Source organism: Rattus norvegicus, chromosome 3 (genome assembly GCF_036323735.1).
Source record: "Rattus norvegicus strain BN/NHsdMcwi chromosome 3, GRCr8, whole genome shotgun sequence".
NCBI lineage: Eukaryota > Metazoa > Chordata > Mammalia > Rodentia > Muridae > Rattus > Rattus norvegicus.
Window position 1 is genome coordinate 7,540,411 of NC_086021.1, and position 20,328 is coordinate 7,560,738.

At 44.7% G+C, this 20,328-nt stretch overlaps 1 long non-coding RNA gene across 1 annotated transcript; it reads left to right on the forward strand.

Moving 5' to 3' along the window:
- The first annotated feature begins 201 nt into the window (after positions 1–201).
- Positions 202–4,304, forward strand: LOC134486337 (uncharacterized). The gene is made up of 2 exons (XR_010065131.1): positions 202–717; positions 2,397–4,304. It is a non-coding gene; the product is annotated as an uncharacterized LOC134486337 (long non-coding RNA).
- Positions 4,305–20,328: the final 16,024 nt, after the last annotated feature.

Consider the following 20,328-nt stretch of genomic DNA (forward strand, 5'->3'; position numbering starts at 1 on the left):
TCTTGTGGTGACATTGTGGTGGCTTCTTGCTGCGTCCTCAAACCCAGGCCAATTGGAAGAGCTCAGCAATTTCTTCTGGGTTGAACTGTCCTTGGTGTTTCGTGAATGGTGTTTGCAAGTAGATCGACCTACCTCTGCTGATTCATGTCAACTGAACTGATATCCTGATGATGAAGATTGAAATCTGTAGAGAGGGGCGCGGCGAAACAAAGATGGCGCCGACATCCAGCCTTGTCTGGATATAAACGACTTACTGCGCATGTGCAGGCTTGTCCCCTTGCTAGGGCTCCCTCTAGTGGTGAACAGCGGTACTGCACATGTGCGGTTTATTCACCAGGTGTTAGTTGACCGTTAATATGCTAATGAGGTGATTCATTCTCCGCCAATCCCTGGAGGACAAGTAGTGGGGTGATCCAAGCCCCACCAATCCCTGAGAGATAATTAGCATACTGCTGTCTATATAAGCCGAGCGATTTTGCTGCTCGGGGTCCCTGTTCAAGAGAGCTGTAACACTAAGAGAGCTGTAACACTAAGAAGAGCTGTAACACAGTAAAGGCTTGTTCGCAGAAGAATCCTGTTGCCGCGCGTCGTTCTTACTGGCGGGACATTAGGCGCGCGACAAGTGGTGCCGAGACCCGGGAACCAACATTGCCGGTGCTGAGGGGACCCTTCAGTGTGCTGAAGAGGATTCAGAACTGCGAGAAGGTAAATTAAAAGGTAAGCTTCGAGAGGCATGCCCCTTTTTGGATTTAAGAGAGCATGTCAGAAACGGAGCAGAGTGAGAAATTAGGCTTCGAGAGGCATGCCCCTTTTTGGATTTAAGAGAGCATGTCAGAAACGGAGCAGAGGCAGAAACGGAGCAGAGTGAGAAATTAGGAGCTCAAATTAGGAGCTGGCAAAAAGAAAAAGGTTACTAAAACAAAAGTGAAAGAGATACAAAAGGCGGAAGAAATGCCGCTGGAGGAAAAAATAGGCGTACCCCGGAAGATGAAGTACAAGTCATCCGGAGAGGATACTTTGTAAGAATTAGAAGCCTTAGAACTGGCTGGCAGTGACTCTGAGCAAGAGTTGTCAGAGTCGGAGGAGGAGGAATTAGAGGAAGAGGCAGCCATATATGAGGAAGAAAGATATGGGCCTAGGTGGAGAGCCACTGTGAAGAAACCTAAAGTTATGGATCCTTTGTGGGCAAGGCTGGTAATTTTGTTTCTTTTTTTCTTTGTGTGGGATAGAGAAGTCACTGACGGCAAGCTTAAGCCCGGACCAAAACCTCTTTGGCAAATGGTCCCTGCCTGCTTAGAGGATAAACGATGTGAGGAAGCCGTTAGAGCTGTTAGGACAGGTCAGAGGGTCCTTGCAGAACAACAAGAAAGTATGTCAGAGGGAGAAAAGGTCTCAAAAGAAAAAAAGAAAAGAAAAGGAGATAAAAGGAACAGAGAGAAGGCAAAGATAAAAAATTGGGTCAGTACAGCTTTTGTTGTGGCTCAAGTTGAGGCTATTGCTAGGTATGTGATTAGGCTCTGGAAACCTCACAGAGTCATACTGATCAGATTTGATAGAGGTAGACCACCTGAAAATTTATTCAGGAGAATCAAACAAAAAGATAAACTTGAGTGTGCCTACTTGGATTCCTGGTCTCAAGGAGATTTAGCAAGTGACAAGGTGCTTCTCTTAAAAAAGCAGTTTCAATCGGCCCTTGGAGCCTTGCACCTGTAGCTAAGATATGTGTAGCCACTTCAATTTTGTTTTCTGATTGGTTTTAAATGTATAAATATTCTCTACATGCCTTGGTTATGGACTATTGGCTTTTAAGTTATTGGATATGGTTTAAAAAATGTAACATTGATAATAGAAAGTTGACATAAAACTGGTAAAATTTAAAATATGCTCATGTTTCTGTTGATACCTGTTCCGGTATTATACACGCTACTCTGATGACTGGTGAAAAGGCTCGTAATGCCATTAGCCATTGCTTAGAGGCATGGGCAGCCTGGGGAAAGCCTGATAGTCTCAAGACAGACAATGGGCCTGCCTACACTGAAAAGTTCTTTCAGGCATTTTGCCAGACAATGCAGGTCGGTCATACTACAGGCTTACCATACAATCCCCAGGGTCAAGGAATTGTGGAAAGAGTACATCGTACCTTAAAAGAGCTTATACAAAAACAAAAAGAGGGGATTGCCAACAGCCGAACACCAAAAGAACAACTTTCTTTAGCTCTATTTACTCTAAATTTCTTAATTTTGGATGCGCATGGCCGCTCTGCTGCGGATCGCCATGCTGCTACTACACCTATAACTAATCCAGAAGTAAAGTGGAAGGATGTCTTGACTGATGAATGGCATGGCCCAGATCCCGTGATTTCGAGATCTAGGGGAGCGATTTGTGTTTTTCCGCAGAATCAAGAAAATCCAATTTGGGTACCTGAGCGTTTGACTCGAAAATTGCCTTCTGCTCTTCCTGAAGATGAGACTACGAACCCTACTATTACTACTGGGAATGGTAATACAGGTTAATTCGCTCACCCTGTGGGCTATTGCCAGATCCTGGCCAGTACCCATGCCAGTTCATAGCAATTCTACTGTTTTGAGAATAAGACTGACAAGCATAATCTCTGGCCTTGGTTTCAATGGGTGCTGTCCAATGAGCAAGGGTCATATACATCCCTGACCCCCTTTGCTAGGTTGATGGGTGAGAACTTCGTGCTGTATAATGTTTCAGCTACCAGAAAAAGGTGATACCAGGTTGATCAATATTCAATATAATAACCTCTTGGTAAATAATACTGCCACTAGTACTTCAGTATGTGCTAGATCACCTTTTTTCTGATAAGCACTAATGTAAGCAGTGGTGCTTTAAATTGTAATAGCTCTGATGTAGTCTTCTATTTAGCTGAATGCTGGGATGGCACTAATGACACCGCAGTGATGGTTAAGATTCCCTCCTTTTGTGCCAATCCCAGTGGAGGCAAACCCAGATAGCTTTCCTATTCTTAATTTGCTGAGAGCCAAAAGAGATTTTGGAATTACGGCAGCCATAATTTCAGCCATTGTGCTATCTGCTGCCACAGCTACCACAGCTGAAATCGCTATGACCAATCAAATACAGACGGCTGAGACTGTCAATCAGATTGTAGAAAGAACTGCAGTGGTGCTAGAGATACAAGAAGAATTTAATACCCATTTGGCATCTGGCCTTCTATTAGCCAATCAAAGGATAGATTTAGTTCAAGAACAAATTGAAGCACTGTATCATATGACACAGCTGTCTTGTGTTTCCTCCCTTAGAGGTTTATGCATTATTCCTTTGTGAGCTAACTTTTCTCAGAATTTTCAACAGAGCAAAGAAATCTCGAATTATCTGAAAGGAAACTGGTCCATGAAAGCAGAGCAACTATCAAGACAATTGCTGATGCAGATTGCTGTCCTCAACAGCACTAGGCTGGACCCCATCACAGTTGAAGACTTTACCTCATGGATTACCAATGCTTTCTCCCTTTTCAAGGAGTGGGCGGGCATGTTTGTCCCGGGGAGCTATTGTCCTCCTGGGATGCGGAGTAGGTCTCTGGCTTATTGGCTGTTTAAAAAAAAGAGAACATGCCAGACACAAAGTGGTTGTTTACCAGGCTATGACCACCATTAAAAAGGGTACTTCTCCCAACATATGGCTGGCCTCTTTGAAAGATCAAGAGTTCGCCCTAGATCATTTTTGTCACAGTCATGTGGAGTCATTGTATCCAGGGACGGGCAACTTTCCTCGAACTCGGACCAACCTAAGACACGGGGCCCGGTGGCGATAGGGTAACTCTATGACGGGTAAGGCCGAGTTTGGATGAGAACGACCTAAGACAGGAGCAATGACAAGATTGACGTGACACCCAGATCTAGACCAGTCATTTTATTAAACAAAAAAGGGGGAGATGTAGAGAGCGGCGCGGCGAAACAAAGATGGCGCCGACATCCAGCCTTGTCTGGATATAAACGACTTACTGCGCATGTGCAGGCTTGTCCCCTTGCTAGGGCTCCCTCTAGTGGTGAACAGCGGTACTGCACATGTGCGGTTTATTCACCAGGTGTTAGTTGACCGTTAATATGCTAATGAGGTGATTCATTCTCCGCCAATCCCTGGAGGACAAGTAGTGGGGTGATCCAAGCCCCACCAATCCCTGAGAGATAATTAGCATACTGCTGTCTATATAAGCCGAGCGATTTTGCTGCTCGGGGTCCCTGTTCAAGAGAGCTGTAACACTAAGAGAGCTGTAACACTAAGAAGAGCTGTAACACAGTAAAGGCTTGTTCGCAGAAGAATCCTGTTGCCGCGCGTCGTTCTTACTGGCGGGACATTAGGCGCGCGACAGAAATCGCCCCAGAGAACTATTTCTAAGCAGGTCCATATCGTCCTTTGTTCGCCCTATTGTCCTTTCCTTTCTACTACCTCTGGTGGGTGGTGGGCTAGAGGAAGGTTAAAAGGTGTAAAAACTCTTCCTAAAGTAGGTCTTGAAAGATCTAAGCCTGCAGGATAGAACCCCTCCTCCAATAAATGTTGATTGCCAAGGGGGGGGAGGGTCTTCATGGCCTCTCCCATTTCTAATGAAGTGTTGAAGGGCCCAGTCTTGTGCCCGTGACCATAGCCGCCATCAGTTTAAGAGTTCAATGACTAGGTCCAATCTAAAAGATATCCTTTTGCTGTCCACTTCCCCATCTTCTGTTTCTTATATTTCTTCCATCCACTCATGATGTTCTCTGAGGTGTAGAGGAGAAGACTTAGCTGTCCTATTTCCACCTGAACAGTCCAACACCACTGATACCCAGCACTTTGTCCATCTGTATGTCTCTGCCCACGGTAGTCAGAGGCTTCTTCTCTGATGAGAGCTGAGTGCAACCCTGATCTATAGATACAAATATGGTTGTTTAGAAGGAAGTTTGCCAATGTATTTAGCATTATGTTCTTTCATGGGGCCTATATCACCCTAACCATAGGTTCTTGACCAGTTACAGAACCTGGTGTGTATTCTCTCGTGTGGAATATGCCTTGTATCCAATTGGAAAGCCACTAGTTACTCCCATGACTGCGATGCCACAAACACATTAGGGCCACATCTTGCCTTACATTTTAGCTTGAATGGTTCACCCCCGAGTAAGGTTGTAGATGATTTTCTCCCCTGGAAGCCTACATAGCACTTTCTTGAACCATATAGGCTACCACTATAGAGGATGCTTCCACCTCAACTTGATATTGACCTTTCTGTGACCTGTGACCAAAAGGATTCAGTGTCCTCAGCAATAGAGTCTTACGATTAAGTTCTGGAGGGCTATGAAGATCATTGGCAACAACCTGTAAAGTTGTGAGGGCTTCTGGGATCTCGCTGGTCAGCAACTTTCAGGAAGACATCCCACATCTGGCACTGTGATTTTTGCTTAATTTTGGTTTTCTGTTGCTCTGATGAAAACACTCACCATAGCCAGCTTGGGAAGGGAAATCTTTATTTCATCTTCTCTGTTCCAACCCATCATCAAGGAAAACCAAGACAGGATTGTGAAACAGGAACTACAGAGACTGCCCACAGGCTTGCTTCTAAGCTCACATTCAACTACCTTTACAAAGTACAGACCCACCAACATAGGGCGGTACTGCCCACAGTAGACCAGGCTCTCCAACATCAGTGAACAGTCAAGGAAATGACACCTGGACATAGTCAAGGCCAATCTGATGGAGGAAGCTACTCGAGGGAGGTTCTTTCCTCCAAGACTAGTCATCACAAGAAATCAATGAAAATAAAAAAAAAGAAAAGAAATCCATAGCTTCAGGGGGAGCATGGCTTGTCCATGGAGGGTGCCTCCATATGAACGCAACAGGTAATCTTGTAGATATATTCTGTAACATGTTTTATAACCCCTCTCACCAAACCCCGTTCTAACCTAATCACCTAAGGGGAGATGGAGTGGAAAGTAAGTTTTAAAAAAATAATTGGAGCAGAAAGAAATGCTTCTTGGAAATAAAGCAAAAAAAGGAAGCATTTCTGCATCCTAGATGCTTTCCTTGCATCATCTGTGCAAAGATAATGAAAACCGTTACGTTCCAGGTACCATAATTTCCAATGTTACAAATCATATAAATGATACTGCTTATCATTCATAAAACACATTGGCACTAATCGTTTTGATATGTTTTTCTAACTCACTCCTTATGAACATCTGATGAAGTGGAATTGTTCGCCTGCTCATTTATACATGAGGGAAGTGAGGTTTAAACGTCGAGGCAATTTCCCAATACTCTAAGCTAATAAATGGCAGAGTAAGACAGCCACACTTTCTCTGGCTTCATGGCATTTCCTCGTGAGAAATGCAAGTCAGGGTACCTTGGGCTGGAATTCCAAGGATCAGTACATGGCAGCTGAAAGTTGTCTTGGATGCAAGACTGGGAGTGAGACTCAAGTCAGCCGAGCCCCAGCTCAGAATTCCTGAAACAGAACACCAGAATATGTCAGAGAACGAGGAGATTAAACTAAATATCTGGGAGTCCTCAGCAGATTATACAGATCCAGGGCTGAGGGTTCATAAGTATGTTGGTCTTTGTGGGGGTGGAAAGGAACACTTATTTAGATCCCCACCTCCTACTATGTGCTATTACAGTGGAGGCAATGCCTTAAGTCCAAGGTTTTTTGTTTTGTTCCTGTGTGTTTTTGTGTGTGTGTGTCTGTGTGTTTGTGTTTGTGTGTGTGTGTGTGTGAGTGTGTGTGTGTGTACATACATGCATGTGCAGTGTATAATGTAGGGACTAATCCATTTCTCTTCTACCTTATTCATTGAAGCAGCTTTTCTCAGTCAAACCCAGAGCTCAACAATATGACTAGTCTTGACAGCTATCTTGCCCTGGGGATTGGCCCTAACTCTACCTCCCTGGACTGGGATTCTATGTGGGCCACAAACCCTACCCATCATTTACCTGAGACGTGTGAGCCATCTCCTCAACTGCTAAGGTTCAAGTCCCGGTGTTGGACCCATCTCCTTTACTTTTGTTTTCTTATTCTTTCTTTTTTTTTTTTCATCTTGGTCATAATATCAGAACCAGGTTAAGGTATGACTGGCTCACTCAAACAATCACTCAAATCCCTCCACACAAATGTGTTCTAATAAGGATGAGGACCCTGCTGACTCTCTGTCCTGTAAAGTCTGACCTTAACAGATGAGTTAAAGTTTGGGATTATCCTAGTGGGTGATTGTGGATGCTGTTGTTGAGGTTGAGGGAGGCTGGCAAATGAGGGGCCAAAGCTGAGTCACTTATAATAACAGATACAAAGCTGAGTGTGGTAGTGCATACCTATATTCTCAATACTCCTGAAGATCAGAATGTCAAATCCAGCCTGGGCTACATAGAAAGTCCAAAGGCAGCCTGGACTACATCGTAAATCCAAGGCCAGCCTGGGCTGCAGAGTATGTCCATGGCCAGCCTGGGCTACATAGTAAGTCCAAGGCCAACCTGGGCTACATAGAATGTCCAAGGTCTGCTTGGCCTATTACATGACGCTTCTCCAACAACAACAGGTTTTTTTTTTCCTTTTTGGTTTCTGTCTCTCCTATTTCCTCTACACTGATACCAGTGCGGTGGGTTGGGGGTGTGGGCGAGAAGTTTCATCATGTCTGATGGTCCAGGATCTCCCAAGCAGCACGGCAAACCAAACAGTGCAGCAAACAATTCTGTTTCGATTGTTGCAGAAAAACATAACACATGGGAAGTACTGTCTGAAGAAATGGCTCTAAGATGGGTTAACACCTCGGGAGACTGGACTTGGATCTTGTGCTAGTTTCCTCGTGAGAAAAACAATGATGTTCTCAACCAGAGTCTGTGTTGGGAATACAATGCTGTGCTTCCATTTCAACACTGCATAATCTCCATATGGCCACCCTGGAAATCTTGTCTGATATTAAGCAGATTATAGGAGAGGTAAGGTGAGTATAAACACCGTCATTAAAAAGTGTTTAAACGATGAATAATTTTTGTTTTAAATTTTTGTCTGTGGTACCAGGTTCAGTGTTCTGCATAAACTCTAAAACACGGCAATTTCTTTTTTTTTTTTAAATCGCCAAACAGAATGGATCTTATATTTTTCTATATAGGTCTAATCGAGACATAAAAATAAAATTATTTGCTTTAAAAAAAAACTAATTGGGTTTCAATAGCTTTTTTTTGTTAATTTCTTATTTTTAGTGTTTTGTGTTTTGGCGTTCATTTTAACAATTATTTTTTCATTGAATTAATTATTTTCTTATTTTCTAGTGTAGATAAAAATTTAGGTTGCTGGTCTTTGTTTCTAATCTAAGAATTAGTGTTGTAAATAAAGTTTCCACTTAGCACCGTCATAGTTATGTCTCACACATTTTGATAGTATGTTTCCTATCATCCTCTTTTTTCTTACTGTTACATAGTTTCATTATTTCTTGACATCTGTGTTACTTGTGAATGTGTGATTTAATGTTTCTGGACTGGGAGACTCCTGTTGTCTCTCATTGAAGACGTCTATTTTAGTTTTGTTGTATTAGCAGAACACATCCCGAGGAGCTGGAGATGCAGCTCAATGGACAGAGTACTCACTTGGTTCTCACACAGCTCTGGGCTCCACCTACAATACCTCATCAGCTGGTGTGGTGGTCCATGCCCAGAGTCCCATTACCAGGAGGAGAACCAGGAGTTCAAAATCATCCTCGGGTGCATAGTGTGTTTGAGGCCAGCCTGGGCTACATGAAACCTGTATAAACAAATATGTCCCACAGGACATCTTTTCTTAGGCATTTGCCACACTTTGTTCTGTGGTTTCTGAGTGTCTGAAAAGTCCAGGGTACTTGAAGGAAAGAACATCCTGGTGCTACTAGGGACTGTCAGTCAAAGACATTGGCTGGTGAAGCCATCTCATCCTAGCTGGTTTTCCGCCTGCTTCTGTTGCTGATGGGCTGATGCGTGTCCACAGCTTTACTCATGATCGCCCTGCTTCCTTTTAGCTGTACCCATTCTTGCTTCCTGCTGAGGCCGTGATGGAGTTAGTGACACAAAGAATTGGGGTCTCCTTCCAGCCCACTGATTATCTCAACAATAAATTCTTTCTCTGTAGAAATAGTTTCTCTGTTGCCTACATTATCAGAAGTAAATAGAACACTCTTTTCTGTTTTATTTTGACACTGGGTTTCATTATGTAGGTAGGGCTGGCCTGAAACTCACTGTATAAACCAGGTCGGCCTTGAACTCACAGAGATCAGCTTGCTTCTGAGTGCCTGGATTAAAGGGGCATACCTGGCTCCTTCTTTTTTTAATTTTTTTAAAATTTATCTCTATGGTGTGTGTGTGTGTGTGTGTGTGTGTTTGTGTATGTTTGTGTGTGTTTATGTGAGTGTGTGTGTGTGTTTATGTGTGTTTGTGTGTGTGTGTTTATGTCAGTGTGTGTGTTTTTGTGTTTTTGTGTTTGTGTGTGTATGTGTGTGTATGTGAGTGTGTGTGTGTGTTTGTGTGTGTTCGTGTGTGTATGTGTGTGTTTATGTGAGTGTATGTGTGTGTATGTTTGTGTTTGTGTGTGTGTATGTGTGTGTATGTGAGTGTGTGTGTATTTGTGTGTGTTTGTGTGTGTATGTGAGTGTGTGTGTGTGTTTGTGTGTGTATGTGTGTATGTGTGTGTGTTTATGTGAGTGTATGTGTGTGTTTGTATTTGTGTGTGTATGTGTGTGTGAGTGTGTGTGTGTTTGTGTGTGTTTGTTTGTGTATGTGTGTCTGTGTGTGTGTGTGTGTGTGTTTGTGTTTTGACCAAAGAGTCCGTAGGATCCTCTGAACCCTGATCCTCTGCAAGAGCATCCAGTGTTCTTAAGCAGTGAGCCGTCTCCCCAGCCCCTTCTGCCTGCTCTAAACTCCACTTCATTGTTCATCTTGCCCAGACATGCCTTTAATTCCTACTCTTAGTGTTTGTTTTAATTCAGTGAATTCCTATTCCATTTTCTCTTGTTTCTTCTATTACCTCACCAAGATGATGTGTATACTTTTCTTTTGGAAGTTTCTCATTGACGACGCTTGAATCCTGGCTTTAAAATCCTTGCTGACAATTCTGACAATGGTTTTGTCTTGGTGCTGAAAGACCCCCAGACTTGGGGAGACTCTCGCTCCAGTCACGGGTTGAGGTACCCCCAGGAAACACGAGAAGCCGGTCTTGATGTAATCAACAAGAGGCAGTTTTATTTACGAGATCTCGGGCTGACACGTATCTCACACAGGAGATTGAGTCAAGCCCCGAGCCTCTCTAGGCCGGAGCTTATATAGGGAAAACAAATTGGTTAGTACAAAGGGTGTCCAGTTATTTTTTTTTTCTGTGCGGAATTGTATTAACAAAGCATTCTAGCATCTTGGCAGTATGGGCAAGGTGTCTTATCTCGCTGCAGCAGGGGGATGACCCATCCTCAGGGAGTGAAGGAAGGGGAGGGGGTGGCTCCAGATGGCCAGTGTCCTTGGTAGTTGATAGTCGGGCCAGTGAGCCCTATCTCAAATTCTCTCAGGCATGTCTGGACTTTGTTCATGACTAACTTTTAGAAATTTTAACCCTTCATTCCCCTCTACTCCTTGTGAATAGTCCTAATCTTAGGACTCCATGATGAATCTAGCGTCTAGTGGCTCTTCACTCCATACAGCCCGATACTGTTGTCTCAACATAAGGACTTGTATAGCACTAATCCGTTCTCTAATAAAAGCAAAAAGGCGGTTAATGATGTAGGGCCCAACAGTGAGCAAAAGGAGGAGGATAATCAAGGGACCAGCTAAAGCTGACAGCAGGGTGGTAAGCCATGGGGAACTATTGAACCAGCTTTGAAATCAGTTATCAGTGGTTTCTCGTTCTCGTCGTCTCTTATCTAACCTTTCTCTAAGTTTAGCCATAGAATCTTTAATGGTCCCGGAGTGATCGAGGTAAAAACAACATTCTTCTCTTAAAGCAGCACACAGCCCTCCTTCTTTAAGGAATAGTAAATCTAACCCTCTTCTATTTTGAAGCACCACCTCTGACAAGGAAGTCAGGGATTCTTCTAGATGACTGATGGATTTTTCTAACGCCTCTATATCTTCAGAAATGGCAGTGTTTAAAGCTGTTAGCCCCTGATGTAATTGTTGTGGTCCTGTAATTAAAGCGGCTGATCCGGTACCTACCCCAGCAGCTACTCCCAAGCCCAGGAGTATGGCTACCGTTAGGGAGATGGGCTCTCTTTTGATCCTGGGGTTCTGACCATATAGAGACAAGAGTTCTTCAGAATGAAGGTAATAGATTCTTGGGACCAACTGTACCATTACACAGTAATCTGAAAGCCTATTGACCACCGAGTCAGCCAAGCAGGGGGTGAGGCCAGAGGCGCAGGCCCACCAAAACCCAGAAGGAGGAATTAAGTAAGAAGCAATATCGGAGGGGGTGGTGTCAACTGGGATAACATAGCGACATAAGTGTCTGTGAGACTGGGGAACCTTTCCCACACACGTTCCTTCTCCTGATACCTCAGTTAAAGTTAGCCGGGGCTTGTTGGTGTAAAGGCAAACTTCAGGGTTAGAGTCTATGGTGAAGTTGGCCGAGACTGCTATCCCCTCGTAATAAGGGGGGCTCGAGGAAAGACAAAACCAACATTCTGATGTCAGATCGGGATTGGAGTAATTAAGGGCCTGGAAAGCACCTTGGACCAGCCTAAACATGCGTTCCTGGGCACCGGGCAAGTGAGGGGCCAGGTAATTTCCCGTGGTCATATCCCCGGCAAGTGTAGAAACCTCAGGTTTTAAAGTAGTAGTAGTCGTAGTAGTAGTAGTAGTAGTTTTGGGCCTAGGTTTGGTGAGGGGTCGTATATTCCTAAGAACAGCGCTTGGGTCTATAATTTTGGGGCTAATAGATTCTACCTTAAGTCTAATATCTAGGAGAATTCCAGGAACTGTTCCAGGTACGTAGAGGCGCAGTCCCCAGCGTCGGGTCTGAAACCAGTCTTTGGTGTATTTTTTTCCCATTTGAGTAAAGGTGATGTTGAGGGTGGCAACTCTACCCTTGGCCCATTTGACGTCTATAGAACCCCAAGTGGACGAGGGATTCCAGCTTGTCTGCCCTGTAGTCTCACAGCCCCAATAATAACAGAAAAAGTGTGATTCTCCTCCACATTTCCACATATCAGACCTGAGGGGCCGGTTCTTTGGGCAGACATAGAAGGGGGTCTTAGTGAGTTCTGTCCTAGCCCCAGGAGTCCGGCAGCCGGCATCGGGTTTCGGGGGTGGAGCACGTACAGCTCCAGGTCCTCTGAACCGGGGGGAAGTGTATAAGTGTGGTGAGAAATCTAGCATGTCATTCACCTCGTCAGGGGCCATATGTTCTAAGCCCCACCCTGGTGCTCCCGCAGCCAGCTTACACCAGGACGGGTACAGCGGTGGCCACCAGGTCCAGAGGGGATGTTTACCAGTGACGGACCACACTAGGTCTCCTGTTGAAGAGAAAACCTGCCAAGTTAGTTGTTGGGGGGAATGTGGATCCTTATTCGATGTCATCTCCCGGGGTGAAGCGGCGGCAGAGGCGAAGCTTAAGAGGGTGAGGAGTCCTTTCCACAGTCCATTCATCTTCAGGGGTCTTGGGAGCCTTCTTAGCGTGTGAAGTGTGGATCCAGGCAGCTATTCCGTCGACCTTTATAGCTGTCAGGGTGGTGAGTAGGACTGAATAAGGTCCTTTCCAGCGAGGTTCAAGGTTACTGGCTCGGTGTCGTCTGACCAGAACCAGATCTCCGACCTGAAATCCGTGTGGGATGTTGGGGCTTTCCGTCCGGTAGGTCTCCTTCAGCAAGTCCCACACCTGGTGTCTGACAATCTCAAGAGCCCTTTAGGCGTTTTGAAGTCAACAGGCAGAAGTGAGGGCCTTCCATCCATGTCTGGAACATTTTTTTTTCTGGCCTCTAGTAGGATTCCGTCTTTCCTCGGTGGTAAAGAAGACCTGTGACAGTTACTAACAAGCATCTCAAATGGGATGGTGAGAAAACAAGGGAATCTTGAGAATAGAGGTCCACTGAAGAGGACAAATAGCATTTAGTCACACAGCTAAACCAGGAGGCCTTCTTGGGACAAAAAGGCCGTTGTAGAAATAAGCACAAGCTTTGTTCCTGTGAAACAGAAAGGCAAGCAGAGAGGCAGCTGATCTGTTATCGACTATCTCTCTGGACTTAGATTTTACTTAAGATGTACCTCCCTTCAGTGTCAGCTCAGTGGCTCTGTCTCTCAATAAACCCAGCCTCTGAAGGACACTAGGCTTCTAGTGAGAACTAATTACAAAAGGATGGAGAGAGGGTTAGAACCTGGGTGTTAGATACTAAGTGGCTGACAAAAGAATTGTAACCAGTTCACCTGGGGCTATCAGGACTGTAGTAGTAGTCCTTTACCAAGCTGTCTCACTGGGTTAAAGGCCCATGGAAAAGAAAACATTAATCCTGACCTTGGCCACAGCCAAAAACTGAATTCTAAATTTTGACTGGCAAAACAAAGTTCTTCACAGTTTGTTGCAGATTCTTTGAAACTATTTTAGGGGCTTCTCTGCCCCCCAACCTGGGGCATTTTGACCACAGGGGCAGGAGCTGCCTGCTGTGGGGATAGGATCAAAGGCACTCTCCATGTCAATGATGACTAACAGGGAAGGTTACTTAATGTTGGAGATCAACTCCTCTCTTGGAATAGGGCCAGCAGATAAGGCAGGCTCCCTTAAAGAACTTCTCTTAATGAACACTCTCCTTTTGTGAGCAAGTTTTGAAGGTCTGGCCACTGAAGGCAGCAACTGGAATTTTTTTTTCAGGGCCAAAAGTCTCATAATACAACCACCAACTCTGCGCTATCTTTGTTGTCAAAGCACCAACCCCAGCCAGCCTCCTTACCTTGAAACTCCTCTTACACTGGCTTGGCCAGAGCTGCGCTGCTGCCCACGCACAGCCTGTAGCTTGCTAGCAGGCCTGTATGCTCACCACCCTCAGCCCCTACATTTTCCTACTCTGTGTTGTCCCTTCCTTAGAAGCTGTGAATGTTTAAGCAACAGGGAGAATTTTTCTTCAGGATCTAAGGTAAAGCTTTCAGGTTCTTGTTAATGCCTGCTTCAGACGGATCACTCGCTAACCTGGAGTCCTTCATACACAACGGTTAACAGCAGCTGGGCTGGACAATGGGAGTAAAGAGAGGGGCAGCTCTCCTTGGGGAGGAGGCTCAAGAGAGAAAGATAAAACTCCCCGGCAGAAAACAATTTCTCTCAAGCAAATTATTTTTAACTTTTAAGTTAAGCACCAAGAGGACCAAGTAAAACTCCTTGACAAACAAAGCAAACAGTTTCATGATTTCAAACACAGTCGTCAGTCCAAGATTTCAAACACAGTTGTCAGTCCAAGTCCAAAAACGAAACAAAAGCCAAAAAGACACTGGACAATACCACAGAAAACAAACCAGAGAAACAAGACCCAAAACAAAGCATCCTATAACCAATTTCCACAGATGCCTGGTACCTTCAGTACCTGGCCCAAACTGCAGCTTAACCTTAGCTGCTTCTGGGATACCAAACACAGAAACAGAATACAGACAACAGACACTAACACATCTAAGCACACTTGTCCATGCCTATACTTAAATAGGCAGCCGAACACGACCTCCGAAGTCAAGTCACAGTCAGATCTCTTTGACTGTCACCTGCCGGGTCCTCCCGACAAAAGTCGGCTCGTGGGACGTCTCCCAGAGCTGGGGCATCCTCACTTCCACTATCTAAAAAAAGAACAAAAAGAAAACAGCTATTCGAAGTAGAAACCCAGTACCTACTCACAGGCGTCTGTCCGGGGTGGGAAGCCCTTCCATCCAAGCACACTTAAATACGGGGTAGGAAGCCCATCTACCCAAGTGTACTTAAAAACAACGGGGTGGGAAGCCCATCCACCCGAGTGAACTCAAAAACAACGGGGTGGGAAGCCCATCCACCCGAGTGTACTCAAAAACAACGGGGTGGGAAGCCCATCCACCCGAGTGCACTCAAAAACAACGGGGTGGGAAGCCCATCCACCCGAGTGTGCTCAAAAACAACAGAGTGGGAAGCCCATCCACCCAAGTGCACTCAACAACAACAGAGTGGGAAGCCCATCCACTCGAGTGCACTCAAAAACAAAGGGGTGGGAAGCCCATCCACCCGAGTACACTCAAAAACAACAGAGTGGGAAGCCCATCCACTCGAGTGCACTCAAAAACAACGGAGTGGGGAGTCTTCTTCTGCCCAGACAGTGCACCAAGACCTTAAACCAGTACTGAAAAACACAGACTACAGGACTTAATTCACACACACACTACTCTCACGCTCACACAACGGCTGCTTTCCAGCACTCACACTAACGTACCTCCAAGAGGCATTCGGATCTCCGGGGGTTACGCTCCTATCCCGGACGAGCCCCCAATGAAAGACTCCCAGACTTGGGGAGACTCTCGCTCCAGTCACGGGTTGAGGTACCCCCAGGAAACACAAGAAGCCGGTCTTGATGTAATGAACAAGAGGCAGTTTTATTTACGAGATCTCGGGCTGACACGTATCTCACACAGGAGATTGAGTCAAGCCCCGAGCATCTCTAGGCCGGAGCTTATATAGGGAAAACAAATTGGTTAGTACAAAGGGTGTCCAGTTATTTTTTTTTTCTGTGTGGAATTGTATTAACAAAGCATTCTAGCATCTTGGCAGTATGGGCAAGGTGTCTTATCTCGCTGCAGCAGGGGGATGACCCATCCTCAGGGAGTGAAGGAAGGGGAGGGGGTGGCTCCAGATGGCCAGTGTCCTTGGGAGTTGATAGTCGGGCCAGTGAGCCCTATCTCAAATTCTCTCAGGCATGTCTGGACTTTGTTCATGACTAACTTTTAGAAATTTTAACCCTTCAGTGCCACCACCAGGGAACTGGGTTTTCTCCTCTGCTTTTCATTTAGGGGGATGGTCATGGTGTGATGTGATTTCCATTTTGACATCATTTGTCTAAGATGTCAGCAGTCCTGACACTGTGGGTACAGTGGCTGTTTATCCTTCATAAACTTATGGTGGTGTTTTGGTTTTTCTGGATTTGCCTGATTGAATAAAAGGGATTATACCTCCAGTCCATACCGACAGGCATATTTTAGAGGGGTCAGGAAGAGTGGTTATCAACCTTCCTAACGTAACCTTTTCATACTGCTCCACCAACTGTAAAATTATTTCATTGCTACTTCATAACTTTAATTTAACATAGTTATGAAATGTGATGTAAATGTCTGACATACAGGATATATGATATGTGACTCCTGTGCAAGGGCCATTTGAGCTCCCAACGGGGTCTCAATCCAAGGGTTAAGGACCACTGATCTGGACTTAGTTGGATGCCCTTACCGACGTAGATGGGTTGCCCAGTGTTGCCGGGGAGACGTCTCCATCTCTTGAAGGCAAAGGATCTTCCACGATCAGGCTTTTTCCTGAGTCCCTCTGGAATAGTGGGCACACTCTTGATGGTTATTGATGGATCAACTGACTCCAGGCAGTTTTCTTTTACATCCTCGAAAATGAGGATTATAAAAAGGGTTCTGCTAGACAAAAGCAGTGGCTGAAGCTATCCCTGGCAATCTTTCCCCTTCCCTAATGGCTCCTTGTCCCCACAAGGCCAACAGTAGATGTCTGAGTGCCTCCCAAGCTGCACCTTTCCAATCTACAATCTTCCTCTGTGCTGTTTCTTTCACGAAGAGCACACACGCTAACCCTGAACCCATCTTGTCTTCAGTCAGCACTAACAACCTATTACCCTCTGCCAGCTTCGCTTTCCCGTATGACCTGGCTGCTCACAATTCTGAGGCATGTTCACGCTTGTATCGACAAACAGAATGGCACCGATTGGCTAGTCTATAATGACGCAGATTCTCTATGATTCTGATTCAGAAGCCTGTAAATCAGAGATGAAGAGACCATCGGCAGAGGAAGGAGTTCTTGTGGGACGTTGTCACCACAGAAGGGATCCAGTGGGCTAGGAAGACAAGAGAGGGAGCTAAACTCCCTTTCATAATTTAACCTTTTTTCCACAATAGCATCATTAATGGATCTTTATTTATAGGTCGCTCCCCTCTTAACCTAATCAATTCTTCACAACTACATTCCCACTGGGGATTAATCTTCAGAAAATAACTTTTGGGTGAACACATTCAAACCAGAGATGACGGTGAATATTTGGATATCTATAGTGGGGGTGGGCATTATTCTTCCCATGTCATGTACCCGTAAGATCTCTAACTACCTCCTTACCCACGGTAGCCTCACTGAGTGACGTGAATTCCGGGTGATTGATGAGGTACAGACACCAAAGTTCATTGCCATATCCTGTCACCAGTATCAAGCTCGAAACAGCAAGAGCCACCTGTGGGAAGGAAAATATGAATAAACTTTACGGTATCTCTAAACTATAAACCCCCAATTTAATCAAAACATTGTTTTAGACTCAGTTCTCTTATATCGATGTTCTTTAAATGTAGAAGTCAGTGGGCTTGCTGGTGACTCCTTGTACAGGTTTATACTGTACATTAGCCATCTTCATCCTCACAACTCACCTCCATTTCCACCTCACACACACACACACACACACGCACGCGCACACACACACACACACTCACACACACACATACCCTGCTGCTCCCCTTCCTCTTCCTAAATGCCCCTTTCACTTAATATCCCTTATTAAAATCTAAATTCCGCAATCGTCTGTTTGAGTCTGGCTTGTTTCACTTAACATATTGTATTTTACACTCCCATCCGTTGTTCTGAGAACAAAACCCTTTGCTCTTACACATAGATGAGAATCACATCAATGAATATCACATTTTTTAAGCCATTCATCCAGTGATCAACAGCTAAGGTTATTCCAATGGCTCATCTATTGCACACAGTGTGGCAATCAGAATGGATGTGCAGGGTCCTGGTGAGTTTTAATTGTCAGTTTGACTCAACCTGGCAAAAAGGAGCCTCAGCTGAGGAATGGCCTCCATCAGATTGGCCTTTGGCTACATCTGTAAGGAATTTTTTTTTGATGGTTGATGTGGAAGGGTGTAGCCCACTATGGGGAGTGTCATCCCCTATGAAGGTGGCCCTGGGTTGTAGGAGAAGGAGAGAAAGCTGAGTAGGTCATGGATAGCAATCTAGTACTCAGCATTTCTAAGTTGTCTCTGCTTCCTTTCCTGCCTCTAGAGTCCTGCCTGAGTTCCTGCCCCAACGTCGCTCAGTAACAGACTAGTACCTAGAAGATAGAGTGAGACAAACTCTTTCCTCCTCAAGTTGACGGCTATGACGTGATTGTTCTTCTTGTTGCCTACTTGTTCTTCCCTTTTTTGAAAGTTGTCTCTGTTTATTGTTCTTAGAAAGATGATGTTACATGTTTCCTCATGGGCTCTCTGTCTCTTACCTTGTCTTTCTCTGTCTCTGTCTCTCACTGTATTTGTGTGTTTGAGTGTGTCTATGTGTATGTTTGTGTGTGTGCGTGTGTGTGCATGTATGTGTGTTTGTGTGTGTATGTATGTGTGTGTTTGTGTGTTTGTGTTTGTAGGAGTGTTTCTGTGTGTGTGTGTGCGTGTGTGTGTGTGTGTGTGTGTGTGTGTGTGTGTGTGTGTGTCTGTGTGTGTGCTTTCCAGGCTTAAAAACATCCCCAAGGCTGTAAATCTCAGCAGGTGCCTAGAGAAGGAAGATGAAGGGGAGAAAAGGGGGAAAAATCACGTCCTTTGAGTTAACCCCACATTGAGGTCATCCACATAGTGGACCAAAGTCACATAATGGCAGAGGAGTCATAAGAGCAGACAGAGAGGAAAACTCAAAGTGTGAAGGAAAATGTGCTTAAAACTACAATAGAAGGGAGACAAGGAAGACGGTGCACTTAGAAAAGTGGACAGATTTTAAAAAGCAGCCATAGTTGAAAAGCTCTAATTTATAAAATTTAAAAAAAAATTATAATGGTAAAGTGGAAGGGAATTACTGGGAAGAGGGAAGGGAGGGTCAGAGTGTGGTGGGGACAGGGGAGGGTTCCGAAAAGAATCCTTTTGGAAATCTGAAGAACTATGTGACACAAACAATTAAAGTGCCCTGTAATTTACTGGTAAATTCCATACTTACCTGCATCCAGTATTCTGTCTACCCTATTTCAAAAACAAAATTACCTCATCTGTTTCATCCTGTTTTACTGCATTTGATTTAATAAATTCCTTGTAACCAGAAGTGCTGGTAAATTTTAAAGAAATTTAAAATATAACTGGTCCATATCGGGTTTGTCATCAGTTTATCCCGATTTTGGAAGCAGGTCCAGGAGCTAATTTTTCCTCGCTCTTTGCAAAGAATCCATAATTCATGATTGCCATTGACTTCAATACAAGGTATTTAATCCTGTCAAATTCCAGCTTTGTTTGAATAAAAATGGCCCTCCTCTAATTGTGGTTTTTGATAAAGCTAATTTTGGTGTGCTATCCAGTGGGCTGCCTCGGAGAGAGAGCGGAGCGATATTTCTGATACGGTGAATGGCTTAAAGATAACCAAAGGAACGATAGGAGCTGGGAAAATAACCACCAAGGATGTTGGTGACTCAGAAACCAAAGACTTTTTCAGAAAAAAATGCATGAAAAGAGCTACTTGGGCAGACTGTGACTCGAGTCATCAGAATATTTGGGTGGGGACTTTATTTTCGGTCTCCAGGAGGCTACATGCGGAGCTAAAACCTAGATGCTGGAAGTTTCTAAGCGTAACTAGGGAAGGAACTGGGCTGAGAGTGCTTCTATGACGTAAGCATCGCCTGGATGATGTCACACAGAGAAGGGCGGAGGTTGCGCTTCTCTTCCACTTGGGGGCGCTAGACTCCCCTGAAGGTGGGTTCGCTATCTTCCCAGCAGGGTGTGAAAGCCAGTTCAGCCCCTGAATCCCACAGTTGTTCAACAGCCTTTTGGAGCCTGACCGGTTTCCGAAGACAGAATCAGGACGAAGAGGACATTTTCTTTCGGTAAATACGTTTATGAAGATAACGGGGACCCTTGTAGCCCAGAAAGCTAAAAGTTTTCCCTCGTACAGCGAGTAACCGTATGTTCTGATGTCTTCCACGTTTGAGAGCTCGGTGGACGGTCTAGGCTAGTCAGTCTAAGAGTTTATTATCCTTTGCTAACAATATCTACTTCATAATCCTACTAAAATGCCAAAGCTCCTCTCTGTGCCTGTGCATTTTAGGAGATAATATTTCTTTGTTTTTTTTTTTTTTTTTGGTTTGTGTGTGTTTGTTTTTTCGGAGCTGAGGACCGAACCCAGGGACTTGTGCTTGC